Source organism: Grammomys surdaster, unplaced genomic scaffold, assembly GCF_004785775.1.
Source record: "Grammomys surdaster isolate TR1022 unplaced genomic scaffold, NIH_TR_1.0 132, whole genome shotgun sequence".
NCBI classification, from domain to species: Eukaryota; Metazoa; Chordata; class Mammalia; order Rodentia; family Muridae; genus Grammomys; species Grammomys surdaster.
This window is the reverse complement of record NW_021604590.1, coordinates 5,553,156-5,567,524: the sequence shown is the minus strand read 5'-3', so window position 1 is coordinate 5,567,524 and position 14,369 is coordinate 5,553,156.

The following is a 14,369-nucleotide window of genomic DNA, read 5'->3' as shown; positions in this document are numbered from 1 at the left end:
CCACACTAAAGGTCAGAGAATCAGTCAACAGTAGCTGGTGTGGAGAGGGTCTGTGGTTGAATACCTATAAGTTGTGCAAGGAGCTCCAGGGGTACAGCTTCCAGAACATCTGCCGTGTCACACAATAAGTTAACTAACCCACCAAGGCACACTAGATAAGAATTGTGGCAGTGGTCTGTTGTCAATGCTCTAAGGGAAACAGACTTTTTTTCCATGTGTCTTTTAAAAAGTCATGCCACCGTTGTCAATTTTTCTCTTACTATATGTGAGTTTTCCATCATGTTTTTGAGTCTATTTCAAATATATATACATATATATGTATATATATGTATATATATATGTGTGTGTGTATACAAATGTTATTGTTATGCCATTCAATTTACATGTGTATTAATAAAATGTCCTCTTTTATCCCCAGCTATTCTTGTTGTCTTAAAGTAAAATTTAACAGACGTGTGGTTGGCCAGCCCAGCTTTCTCCTGGAGTGCAGGAAACACAGGTGTCTACACTCTTACTTCATTCCTTCATCTCTTTGCATCTGAAGTTTGTCCCCTGTGAGCAGTTTATAGTTGGATCTCATTTCCATTTCTAACCTTGTCTGTTTCTTCTTTCTAACTGGACTATTTAACACTATCACATCTGATGTTGTTATTGACAGTGTTGAATTTTCATTTTCTACTGTTTCCTTTCGTAAGTGCTCTCTGAGATTATAGACTCTTAATTTGAGTTCCCCAAAAGGCTTAAATTTAGGAACTATTATAAATGGAAAAAAAAAGAAAACAAGAGTTAGGTGTGCCTGATAGAGATATATAGTCCTATAAAACAAATGTAATTCACAGAAGGGAAAGAGAGAGTAGAAGAAACCATAGACAGAGAAAGAATGTATCACAGTGGGTAGAAGGCTAAATTTAAAAACCAGAAACCTACAGAATTTTATTATAACTTTAAGAAGTATTTCAAGGCAATAACTCCTGCCAGACCAAAATGAAATTCTTTGTAATATAGACTGTATGATAGCTGATCTGTGTTTATGACATTTATCTTTATGAATTCATTGAGATCATAGGGACAAAGGCTAGACTCATCTTGACATTATCTTGCTTCTCCTCATGAAGAGAAATGTCAGGGTCATAATAAAGACAAGGTGTCTTCTACAGGCACACGCTCCTTTTTATATTATATTGCAAAATTACAATTTAAAAACCTGCCTAGTTTTTAAAACTGTCCTGATTAATAAAAAAGATGAGGGAAAATATCTTCATTTTCATTGAAAGATAATAAGGTTATAAGTATTCAGATTATTCCTGTTCAGCTTTAGGAAAAACTTTTCAAGTTTAATGCATACTTGGGTATCTTTGCAATTTAGGAAATCCATTGCAAGTGAATTATTAAGGCCATGTTGTGGAGATCTTCTCAGGAGCTGTTAATCTCGTCTCCATATCTTACCTCTGCTTCTCTGATCAGCTCTTCTCTGCATTTCACTCTGAGTTTGTGAAGGCTGTCATCACCTTCGGGCCTTAGGCAAAGCATGTTGGCCTTTCTAAAACTTCTTGTTCATCAAGCTCCAGCTTCCCTGGTGTTAGGAGAGAGACAGAGAAAGAGAGAATGTGTGTGTGTGTGTGTGTGTGTGTGTGTACATATGTGTGTGAATATGTGTGTGGACATATGTAAGAATGCATGTGAGTGTATGTGTACATGCATGTACATGTGCATGCATATATTTGTGTACACATGTGTATGTGTGTGCTGTGAAAAGATGTTTGTGGTAGTTGGGAGCAAGAGCCTGGTGTATGTTTCCCTCTAGGTTCTTCAGGCTATGTATGTAATCAGCATACAGGTGACACATAGGAAAAAGACTCCCAAGTTATAAGAATCACAGGGAGAGAGCTCCAAGTTATTTTTTAGGAAGAAATAATGAGCCACTGGTCCCCAAACTGGTTGACAATACATGTAAAAGCTGTTGCTATGTGCACCAAGTTCCCACTCTGGTTTTGCATGCATTTTGCAAAATGTATAGCTCACATTATGGTTAGCCAGGGATGTACCTTATGACAACAAGAGAAATGGGTAGACATAGGTGCAGGTGATCTGCAAGAACTGGAAGAGTCCTTCATCATGGGGCTGACTTTCTAGAACTTTCTCAGTAAATACTGCACCAGCTACTGCATTTCTCACTGCTCATTAGCAGCCCATACCAATGACATCTCTCATTTGTTTGAGTCACAGTGAAAGTTAATACACAACTCCAAAGCTACTCCCTGAAGTTCTGCTATTCAGTGTGGCGCCAACTACTACTATCTACTATCATGGCATCAAAACAACCTGAGTACCATTTTTAAGTTTTCTTTTCCTGCCAATTGTATCTAGTGCTAATTTTTCCAGAGTGTTCCACTAAAGCATATGCCGTTTGCATCAAAAGCTCTCTCACAAAGATTATCATGTCCAGCATCCATTCCAGCTGGGATAGTACGACAAAGCCACTGACTCACGCTGGGAATGAAGGCTCACCCAAGCAGAAGGCTGATTCCCTTTTCCTCTTGCTCCTGTGATTTGAGGAGAGATGCAGTGATGCGCAAGTTATGTTTTCAGGGATTTGAAATTAAAGCTCATAACTCAGTTAGGAGCCATGGATGAAAACAGAGTCTGGAAAACATAAGAGTATCAGAGGACACTTCAAGAGGATGCAGGTTGAGAACAGGGAAGAAAAGGGGAAAGTAGACAGGAGAGACTTGCAAAGGACAGGCAGGAGCATCCTGCCTCCAGGGGAGGCAAAGAAGAGTAAAAGTGGTACTGTCAGTGGGTATGCTCAGGACATTGAGCCCGCAAACAGGGGTATAGGGAAGGATCCTGTTGTTTTATTTTAATAGCTCATTGGACACATAGTTCATTGAATTAGACTTACAAGATGAATACCATATATCATACTGTAATGAGGAAGAAAAAGAATGCATTAAACCTGAGATTATATCTATTGAATGGAGGAAGAATTACAAGTTAAGATCGAGGGTGCTGGATAGCTCAGAGAGATGGACCATGAATCGGTGTCTCCCAGCTTCACTATTCTCAGACAGTTCATATGAAGTCAGAGAGGTCAATGTTTTAAGTGCTGCTCCAGCCAATTACAAATGTGCTAATATGATTTGCCATCTTCAGTTACAGAATATACAGTTACATCATACACATCAGGTCCCTTGTTGACAAAGAGAAGAGGAGCCTGTACTGCCCAGATTGGGAAACATGAGGGGCACTCCATCTCAAATGCCAACTGCTCTGGTGTAAATGTGTCTCTCCCAGAGGCCCAGTGGGTTAAAGGCTTGGTTTCTGTGTTCTACTTTGATTTCTGTTGTGGTGATTAACACCATGACCAAATGCAGTCCAGGAAAGGAAAGTGTTTATTTCAGCTTAGACTTCCAGGTTATACTCTTATCATTAATGGAAATCACATAGGATCTCCAGCAGCAATCATGGAGGACCACACTAGCTTGCTCTGTGGCTCATGCTCAGCTAACTCATGCTCTCTTCTCATACAATACATCCCAACCACCGTTTCCCTTCCCTCCACTCCTCCCACTCACCCGCACCTCCCAGATCCACTCCTCTGTTTCTCTTCAGAGAAAAGTATGCTTCCCAGGGATATCAACCAAACATCAGCATAACAAGTTGTAATAAGCCTAGGCACAAACTCTCATACCAAGGCTGGATAAGGCAACCAAGTGAAAAAAACTTTCCTAAGAACAGGCAAAGGAGTCAGAGACACACTCACTCCAACTTCCATTGTTAGGAGTCCCACAAGAACACCAAGCTATACAACCATAGCTTATATTCAGCTAGTTTTGATATATTGTCCAGGCTCATCTATCCGCCTAAGGATGGTGCTGCCCACTGTGGGCTGTACCATCCCTCATCAATTAACAACCAATATAGTCTCTCTCAGTCATGGTCACAGGCCAAACACATTGAGACAATTCTTCAATCAAGGCTCCCTCTTCTCAGGTGACTTCAGGATTATACTAACTTACCAGTACTCTCCAGCCTATGTCACTAGTGGGAGGCTCACCAATCCCTAAGGAGGGGTTGTAGTTAGAAGTCCTCTGTCATATGGAAGAATCCTTGGAGGGGATACTGAAGCCCTAGACCCTCTTCTTCTTTTGCTTGTGGGCTGCTATGTTCTGAGAAGTTTGCTCTGTTATGTGTTCTGTACCACATGTTTCTTTATAGAACATGATGGCTGATACCCACACAGCTGCAGGCCAAGTCAACTTTTCATCTTTTTAAGAGGATAGAGTCAAGGATTTTGTCACTCCAATCTAAATAGCAGACCAAGGACCTAAAGTTCTTCCCTTTTAAGGCTTTATCACCCTGGATTGTAAAGAATTTCCTTTTGATGCTATCAAAAGGATCAGCAGTAGGAGGACAAATGGAATGAATTCTCTAAACACAGCATAGGGAGTTTCCTTAGGAAACTTAGGAAGGCTTAGGAAGGGTTCCAAGCATTCAACATCTTCTCTTTCCTTAGCTTGAAAAGATCTTTATCCTAGCCCCTACTTAATGGATACTGTATAGAAAAACTTGGGCAGTCCATGTTTAAATGTCATAAGGTCTATGTTGTCAGGCCCCCACCCTAGAAAACACCCATAGGTGACCTTTGGCAAAGTCTTTGAAACATGGCTGGTTGTCACATCGGGAAGGGAACTGCTGGCACCTGCTGTGTAGAGGTCAGGAATGCTAACAACCTTGGCAATGGATGGAATGGCCCCAGGCAGAAAGAACTGTCAAAGTGTCAAAGCTGAGAAATGTTTGTAAAATGGCTGAGTCATGCCACTGGGTCTACCCTTTAAGCCTTCAATAAATATTTACTAATTCTCCCCTGTGTTATGTCTTGGGTGCCACAGTGAAGAAATGAGAGATCACCCTGGCCTCTATGAATTTGCCACTTGAACAAGGACAACACATATCAACATTCAGAGAAACGCTGCATTATCCCAGGGGTAGACCAGATATCCAGAAACAGTTGTACTGGAATGGACTAGTGTTAGATGGATGGAGGAGGGGATGAGGTAAGGCACAGGCAGCTGAGAGGAAAGGAGGGTAATTTGTATGGGACTAAAAGCCAACACCTGGGACAAGACTTAAGTGGACAGTATTTGAAGGGTCAGACTGCACAAGGTCAGGTGAGCATGCTAAAAAGGTTTTGCAGCTGTGTCTTCTTCAGCCATTTCTCTTTACAGTATCTTCCAGCAAGAGGAAAATACTCATAGGTTTTGAAGTTGGAAAAGTCACAGTTGGAGAAACACAATAGGGAACATTCTCCTGGCAGTGTATAGACAGGGTGTCTCACAGCTCTGCCTGCACAGCCACCAGGTGCAAAGGCAGACGCAAACGCTGTCCATGGCCTCGGGCTGTGGTTCTCTTTAATGCACCTGGTGGCTGAGTCTGCCTGTCCCAGATGTCTATCTTGCTGCTAATCACTCATGTCCTTCCTTGTGTTTATGGCTGCATGTTTATTAGTGTTTTTGAGCTATGACTCTAAGTACTCTTAATGATAGTTAATTTGGGGTATCATGAACATTAGCATATCACCTAGGGATGGCAGCACTGGGAAATCAGAGGGAAGGGATGACCAGGGTGGTGATGCCTGTGTTCAACATCTTGACTATGCTGATGGTTTTACAGTGTGGGCATGTTCCAAAGCTTACGTATTGTATAGTTTTTTTTTTTCATATAACTTTTAGATTTGAGATTGTACAAAGAGCTTTTTGGGATTAAGCTTGCAATCTACCCCTGAGTTATACCTTAGCCTCACAATCTGGGTATCTTAAATAGGCAGAATTTAATGCATGCCAGCTATTCATTTATAATTCTGTACAATTAAATTGGTTTAAAGCTTTTAACAGTCCCAAGCATCTTACATGTGTATTGAATCCTCTAACAAGCCAGTGAGTGAGAGATGTTATCATTGGTTTCACTTCCAATAGGATAAACTAAGGTAAAGGGAGATTAGTCAGCCCAGCCTGGGATTCAGAATGTAACGCAGCTGTCTGGATCCAGTGTGTGCTTAATCACTACTTGAATTCATCTCAATATTACTGGTCTCTTTCCTTTGCCATAAGGAAAGGGAAACAGAGTACCTACCAACTCTTGACACTGGCCTGCATTTACTATGTCCTATGGGACTTAGTAATTTGACAAGATGCCAACCACAGAACCGCAGGCTACCCTGAGACTATGGGAAAGTGAGGCAATGTAAGGCTGCATCATCTTTTCACCTTAGAATAGATGAATGTGAGGCAGCATCGTTATCTACAAAATACCAAAGAGTCCCTACACAGGGCAAAATAAGAGACTGCTACAATTACTTTACCAATTACAAGGACATCCTCCTTCTTATCTTTCCTACCTTTTTGTAAGATTTATTGAACTATGCAGTCAGAAGTGTCCCACTGACAATTTTCAACCATGAGTCGGCCATCCCTCCTCAGATTGCCTCAATTTCAAACTAACCAAAGACTTGCATGCTGTAACAGACCCTAATACCACCTCACTGAGATATCCTATGATCTTTCATCAAACAAGTGTTAATCCCAATGTGTCCACTACAGTCTGTTCCCCAGAGTGATGGCGGTCAGCAGTCCTATCATGTGCCAGCTGTGTCTCTTCTTTAAAAGTCTCTTCTTCACCCATCTCTCCCCTCTCCTGTCCTTTCCCTCTTTTCCTCTATTTCTTTTATTTCTTTTTCCTTTTGTCTTGTAACTTCCAGTGATTTCTGCCTCCTGGTCTTCATGTCTGTGAATATGCCCAAACAGGGAATCTATTCCTAGAAAAGTGCTCAGGGTAGATTAGTGTGACCCTTGCTTTTATCTTATGAGTCCTCTTTTGTTTTTCCATTCGCTGGCTCTGATGGAACCAGCAGTCATATTGTAAGCTGCTCTGTGGAGAAGTCCATAGGACGGTGGCCTTCTGACTTAGTTTTATTTTTTGTTTTTTGTTTTTGTTTTTTTTCTGTTTATGTGATATGAAGATCACGACCAAAAGACACTTGAGGAGAAAAGGTTTATTTGGCTAACACATTCTGATCACTGTCCATGACTGAGGAAAGCCTAGACAGGACTTCAAGTAGGAAGGACTCTGGAGGCAGGAACTGAAGAACAGGCCATGGAAGAGTGCTGCTTACTGGCTTGCCTAGCTCACTTTATTATACTGCAGGGACCACTTGCCCAGGGATGAGACTGCTCACATTGGGTTGGGTCCTTCCACATCAATCGTTAATCAAGAAAATGCCCTACAGACTTGTCTTTGGGTGGATCTGATGAAAGCATTTTCCCTGTTGAGATTTTGCCTTCCCATATGACCCGAATTTGTATCAAGTTTGCAAACAAACAAAACAAAACCAGAACCGAAATATCAAGTTCAAGAATCGCAGAAGTGCCAAAGAAGTGAGCTAGATCTCTGGGGTTGTAACCAGTGGGATCCTGGCTTTTGGCTTGACCATAGCCTTGGGAGAACCGGTGAGAAAGATATACAGCTCAACCATGCTGGATTATCACCCACAGAAACTAAAACAGTAGAGTTTTGATTTGGAGAAGTTCTAAATCTTAGGATAATTTGTTACACAGCTATAAATAGTGATTATGAGCTGCTATATCAGAAAAATGAATTATCCTACCTTGTAGAGCAAGGTATGAAACTCCTTCATAGCTGACCAAAGGTAAAGATTCATAGTCAGGCTCAGATGCCCAACTTTTGACATAGCCTTTGCCTTACCCAGTTGAACTGTCTGCAGGTCCCAAAGCTGGGCAAGCTGTTGCTCTTTCTACAACAATTACAAGTTCCTCTTTATACATGGGAAATCAGCCCTTATTAAAATTACTTACTTTTCCTCTAGCTTCCAGAGCCCAGAAAAACAGAAAGTATTAAGGGGGAAAATAGGGGGAAGCACCCAGAAATCAGGACCTAAAGTAGACATGAGAAGGCATATAGGCAGAGAACACAGAAGAATGCTAAAGGGGTTTGTTGACATCAAAGAGACAACACCATTCTGCAGTGAAACTGGAGCTTGCCTGTACAGGCATGGAAGATATTCTTTGTAAGAGAATTGGACTGATTGGAGCTGGAAAGCTACATCTCTAGCTGTGGGGAGAATAATGGTAAGAGCCTTAGGTAAAAGAAGGCTGTTGCTATTTTGGGCCAATCAACACAAGCAGCCCGAGGCATAGGCAGATTCCGAGGGCCCTGCTCCCATGGGTGTCCATCATGCAATAGCCTCTGGGTACATTTACAAATATTATTTTTAGATGTCATTTTTCTTTTTGCTTTCAGAACTTCTAGCTGCAGCATCACTGTATCCTCCAGCCTTAAATTCTCCCCACCCCGCCCCGCCCCAGTGTTGGGGAGTCTATGATGAAACTGCATCCACTCTGCTCAATATTTCTGTAAAATCACCTCTTCTGAATGCTGTTTCTATTTCGCCTCTGTAGCACTGTTGCTTGGTTTAGGAGAGTTGAAAAGGGAGGAAGCCTTTGTTAAAAGTTGCAACAGTGGGAAATATTTAACAGTATGTAAATCCTGCAGGCAGATGTGAGGCTGAGAGGGGAGGAGGGGGCCACTCTGCTCTTTTAAACAAGGAAATGTATTAAAATGCCCTCATTAGCTTGTGGAGTGTTCTAGAATTGGCAGTTGCCTGCTGGGAGTTTGGGTTAAGTTTCTCTGGGGGTATAACTAAATTGTACAACCTCTTGCAGAGGAAGACAAGAAAAGAGCATCTAGTCTCTTGATTTGTAAAATTCGGAGGTGGGGAGGGGAAAGCCCACTATGCCTCCTTCTCAGGGAAGTTGCCTGAAGCCAGACAGGTAGGAGTTGTTAACAGCAGGGAGAGCTGGTCTAGGGGAGCAAGCCAGAGGCCACATTACCTTGTAAAAGGGTGCTTGGAAGAGAGGGATTTATCACTGTTTAAGACAGTGGGTGGTTGCTAGGAAGACATAGTGCAAGAGAAGGAGACTGGACCCCTGGACTTACCATCCATAAGCCTTAGTGTAGTGACCCTATTCTGGTCTTCATCTATCCCTCCACTTAACCCCTCCCTTCCTATCATTCCCCCAAGTATTCTGCTATCCTCCATCCCTTTTCTTCTCACTCCTTACCCATGCCTCCCGGTCTTTTGGATTTTAATAGCTCCAAGTTAAATATATAGATTTAAAGGTTCAATGCTAGCATCCACATGTGACTGAGAACATGTGGATTTTGTCTTTCTGGGTTGGGATTACTTCCCTCAGCCTGATGGTTTCCAGATCCTTCCATTTACCTGCACATTTTATACTTTTGTGTTTATTTATAGTTAAATAAAATTCCACTGTTATAATCTATCCACAAGTTGATGAACATTGATGTCCTAGCTCTTGTGATTAGAGGAGTAATCAGTTGAACATGTCTCTGCCGTAGGCTATAGAGTCCTTCGGTTGCTATGCCCAGGAGTGATATAGCTGGGTCCTATGGTAAATACATTTCTAGGTTGAGTAACTAGCACACTGATATCCACATGAGCTGTACCGGTTTGTACTCCCACCAACAGTGCATGAGACAACCTTCCGCCATCTTTTCCTGAACTTTTTTTTTCTAATATTAGGCATTCTGAATGGTATGAGATGAAATCTCAAAGTAATTTTAATTTGCAATTCCCTGATGGCTAAGGATAGTGAACATTTAAAAAAAAATGTTTTGAGACAGAATCTTTCTATGTAGCCCTGGGTATCCTAGAACTCATTATCTAGACTAGACTGGCCTCAGACTCACAGAGGTCTACCTGCCTCTGTGTACAGAGTACTGGATTTAGAGGTGGTGTGGCACCATTTCTGGATTCAATAGTGAATATTCTTAAAAGTATTTCTTTGCCCTTAGGTTTTTTTTCTTTCCTTTTAGAATTCCTTGTTTAATTCTATATCCTACATTTTTTTTTCTTTCGAGACAAGGTCTCATTATCCCCCCTGGCCTTGAACTCACAAAGATCTGCCTACCTCTGCCTCCTGAGTGATGGAAGGGCCACCCCAAATGGATTAATGCCCATTATAAAAGGATTTGAATATGTGGTTTGGGTACTCGATCTCTGTCTCTTACCTCTGCTATGGGATAGAGAGCCTTTTAAGATGCTGTTCTCCAGTCATAGATCTTTTAAGTGTCCAGAACTATAAGAAATAAATTTCTGTTTATCAGAGGTTACTTGGCCTGTGGTATTCTATTATAGCAGGAAACAATTTTTCAACAGAAATGAACAGAATAGACAAAAATCTCATGCTGATAGAGCAATTGTTCTAGTCAGAGAAAACAAAACAAATACACACAATGAGCAAGAGGAGCAATTTAAAAATGTGGTAAAGTGAGTGATGGCAAATGTGAAGGAGCCATGTAATAAGATAGGGGGTGAAGGTGTAGATTTGTGACAAGAGGCCATTGAGGTGACACTTGAGTGAGACCAAGGAGTGGGTGCTATTCCAAACCCAAAAGCACAGCTGGGGAAGAACATCTGGAGCCCAGAGACAGAGCTCTGCAAAGGTTCCTGATGAGCACATTCCTGATTCATGGAGAACACAGAAAAGAGGCTCATGGGCTCAGAGGGGATGGAGGAAGGGGAAAGGAGATACTGAGACAGCAGGGATTGAGGAGTCATGGCCAAATAAATTGCCATGAATTTGAAGGTTCAATATCATACTACTTTGGCTTGAGAAAGTGTCTCCCCAAGGCCCTGAGTTCAAGGCTTGCCAGCCTGTGGTGCTTCTGTGTTGGTGGAAACTTAGCAAGGTATTACCTGGTGGAAGGAAGGTAAGTTGAAAGAGTGTGCCCTTGTGGGTGATATTAGAGCCCCATTCTCTCTGTTTCTTTCTTTCCTGGGTGCTACCAGGTGAACACATGTTCTTTATTGTGATATTCTGACTTCCCATAGGAACAAACAGCAGTGGTACATACTTCTGAAACCTGAAGCCAGAGCAGACACTTCCTCCTTATAAACTGATTATCTCAGACATTGTCACGCCCATATATCATGTCAGTTTCCTTGAGCAGGGTTCATGACAGCTTTTTCTGTCTGAACGTTATAGGTATAATTGGAGTATAGGCCAAGCTACAGTTTCATCTGGAGGCTCAGGTAAGTCATGGTCCACGTTTAAGCTGACATACATTGCTGGCAGAACTCATTTTTTGTAGTTGAAGATCAGAGAGCTTCAGGCTGTTTCCTAGTAGGGGAGGGATACCTTCATCTCTTTGGAGTGGTGAAGACTTCTCCACTGTATACATGGAAGCTCAAGGCATAGCAGCTTGCTTTTCAAGATGGTCAGGGGAGTCTGTGCATGTCAGTCAGTTTTGTGATTTAACAGTAAAGGTGGTTATTTAGGACACACGGTAAACTAGCTCCTCCATGGTTCTGGTGAGCACCTTGATGCCCTTGGAATCATGAGGATGGTGCCAAGGATTCTGTATGGAAGAATTCAGAGGAGGAATCAGGCTCCCTCATAAATCCATTCTTATAGAAACTAATCCAGTACCACAGACCTGACCCAGTGTTTGAGACAGCATCAATGTTTATAGGGGCTCACATGACCTTATTATTCTCACTATGCCACTTCTGATAAACAGTGTTGTGTCTCCAATGGCATGAGGTCCTGTGTTCAGGAACCAAGATACTAAGAGTGAATAAGGTAAAAAAAAGATGGCCACGTTGCCGCTGCGCCTAGTGGTGCCTCATCCATCCTGTAACTCAAAACTCCAGTGGGTTGGAAAGTTTGGATTCCAGAAGGTTAATCTCCTTGACTCTGGCAACAGGAGAAGGGCATGGAAATGAACTCGAGGCTGTACCCTGGTCTGTGACTCAGTCTCTTCAGGAAAGGAGACTAGCAGAAAGGAGTCAGATCTGATGTTTACAAATCTATGTAGGGTAATAGGGTGGGGGTGGGGGGCTCACAGAATTTAAGCAATTCATAAGGCATCTTAGAAGTGGTCCCAAGTGGTGAATTCTGTGGTAGTGAACCCAATATGGCATGAGCAGACCCCTGTACCTACCCACACTGTCCAGCTTTGATATCAACTCCAGGTACAGTGGACTGATCCTGTATGTGCTTCAATGGCTGGCCTCCTGTGCCTTCCACATCTGTTTTTCATCATTAGAACTTCCTCTGAAGCTATAGTACTTCTTTCAGTTTGGGACAATCGGCAGGAAGTCCATGAGACACAACACTTCCTGGAGCAGGCTTAGAACAATAGTTGAGAGTGAAGCAGGAAGTTGGGAAAGGGGCTCAAGGTCGAACTTGCAAATCACTCGCATGTATTTTGTGAGAACAGAGGCCAGGGTTAAAAAGAATATGAAGGATTCACAGAGCAAAGTCTAGAGTACTGGGGAAGATGTATAAGAGAAATAATAGCTGGGTATCACATAGCCAAATCAACCAGTTAGGAGGAGGGATGGAGCTGTAGGCCAGAGCCAGCGGCCAGCCCAAGCCCTTGGGGAATGAGAATGCCCCATTGTGTTTTCACATGCCCTTGCTTCAAACATGCTGCTGATGCTAATACATCAAGCAAAGACAGTTTCTAAGAAAGTGTCACTAACTCCAGGGGTCCACCCTACACCACCCCACAGACACACACCTATGTAAGAACAAAGACAATATCAATTGCACCAGAAGATGTTTGCAAGGCCAGAAGTAGCAGCACTAGCTTGTGGCTAGCAGCTGGCAGAACACCAAGGTCCACAGCACAAGTTAGAGATGGAAAGAGGACACTCCCATCCCCTTAAACTTGGAGAGTGGTACATAAAGAATACATGATTATCTACATGGCTAGGCCACCGTAACATGCACAAAACATGTGAGCCTTTCACTGGCTCCGCCTATGAGAACCCAAAGAGCTGAATAATCATATAAATGACATTGGTCAGGTCTCTGCCTTAACCCTGTACAAACCCCCACAAGGAAGCTTGATAACTTTTTCTGCTTTTGGAAACTCCTCCCGTTCTTGAGAGTTTTTCTCATTTTCCTCCATTTCTTATCTTTCTATTACCTTTCTTAATGAAATTTATTTCTGCTCTGCATCCTCCCAAGAAAGTCCGTGTCTTTAATCCTCATTGACATGGAAGACAAACTCAGGTTGAGTTTAAGTAACTGTTGAGTGTCTAGCACCTTAGGATCCCAGATCAGACACAAATGGGCTAAGAAAGATCTCAGTATATTCAAAACCTCTGGATCAGTGTGACCAAATGTAGAATGCACAGGCTCACATGTGTGGATAGACTCACTTGGAGTTTCTCTGTGAATGAATCTATATGAATTTCCAATGGGATTTAGCCTCTGGTGTCAGAGCAGCAACCAACTCAAAGGTACACACTAAACTGATATTCCATCATTTCTCCTGTGTTCCCTTCCTGGACTCTGCTCTTGGGGATTGCCTCAGATAATCTAGCCTAAGATACTAAACCCTCTTCTGCCCACACTGTGTAACAGCGTCTGCATTAATAGATGGGGATCTACCATATGGGGCTTCAGCCAAGAGAGTCACTCAGGAGCAAGTCTGGGCTTCCTTAGGTAGCAGAGCATGGGTTTCAACACCTCCCCCTGCATCCGCCCACGCCTAAGCCTCAGTCCCACTGACCTGATTTCTAAGCAACATTTTCATAGTAAGCCCTTTCAAATTTATTGCTTATTGTTTTGGATTTGCTATTTAGTAAAAAAAAAAATGTTTATTAGACAGTGTATTGCTGTCGTTTCTGGAAAAAAACAATGCCTGCCAGGAAGCAAACTGAGGTGGGAAAGTGAAGATTTATTCTGGCTTAAGGTTTGAGAGGAAATAGTCTACCATAGTAAAGAAGGCATGCTGCCAGGTGATTCCATAAGACTTCTCTGTTAGCAGGACTTGAAACACCTTGATCCCATCCCAAGGGTTCAGGAAGTAGAGGAAAAGAGGGAGAGGGAGGGAGGGAGGGAGGGAGGGAGGGAGGGAGACAGACAGAGAGAGAGAGACACAGACACAGACACAGACACAGACACAGACACAGACACAGACACAGACACAGACACAGACACTTTGGCCAGAAGCATGCCTGCCCCACAATATTGCTCTATGATTCACTTCGTCTAGCCTGGCCCCGGTTCCTAAATATTCTAGAGTTGATTAGTTATCTTTTCTATTGCTGTGACACAATTCTGGTCATGAAGCAACTTGGAAAGAAAGGGATGGCTTGGCGCAGAGTTCTAGGTGGGGTAAGTTGGAGGCAGCTGACCATATTGCAGCCACACTCAGGAAACAGGATTCAGCTAGCAGCCTCACACATGTCCTCCAGCAAGGCTCCACCTTCTAAAGCTTCGACCATCTTTGCTACCACCACCACCACCAGTTGG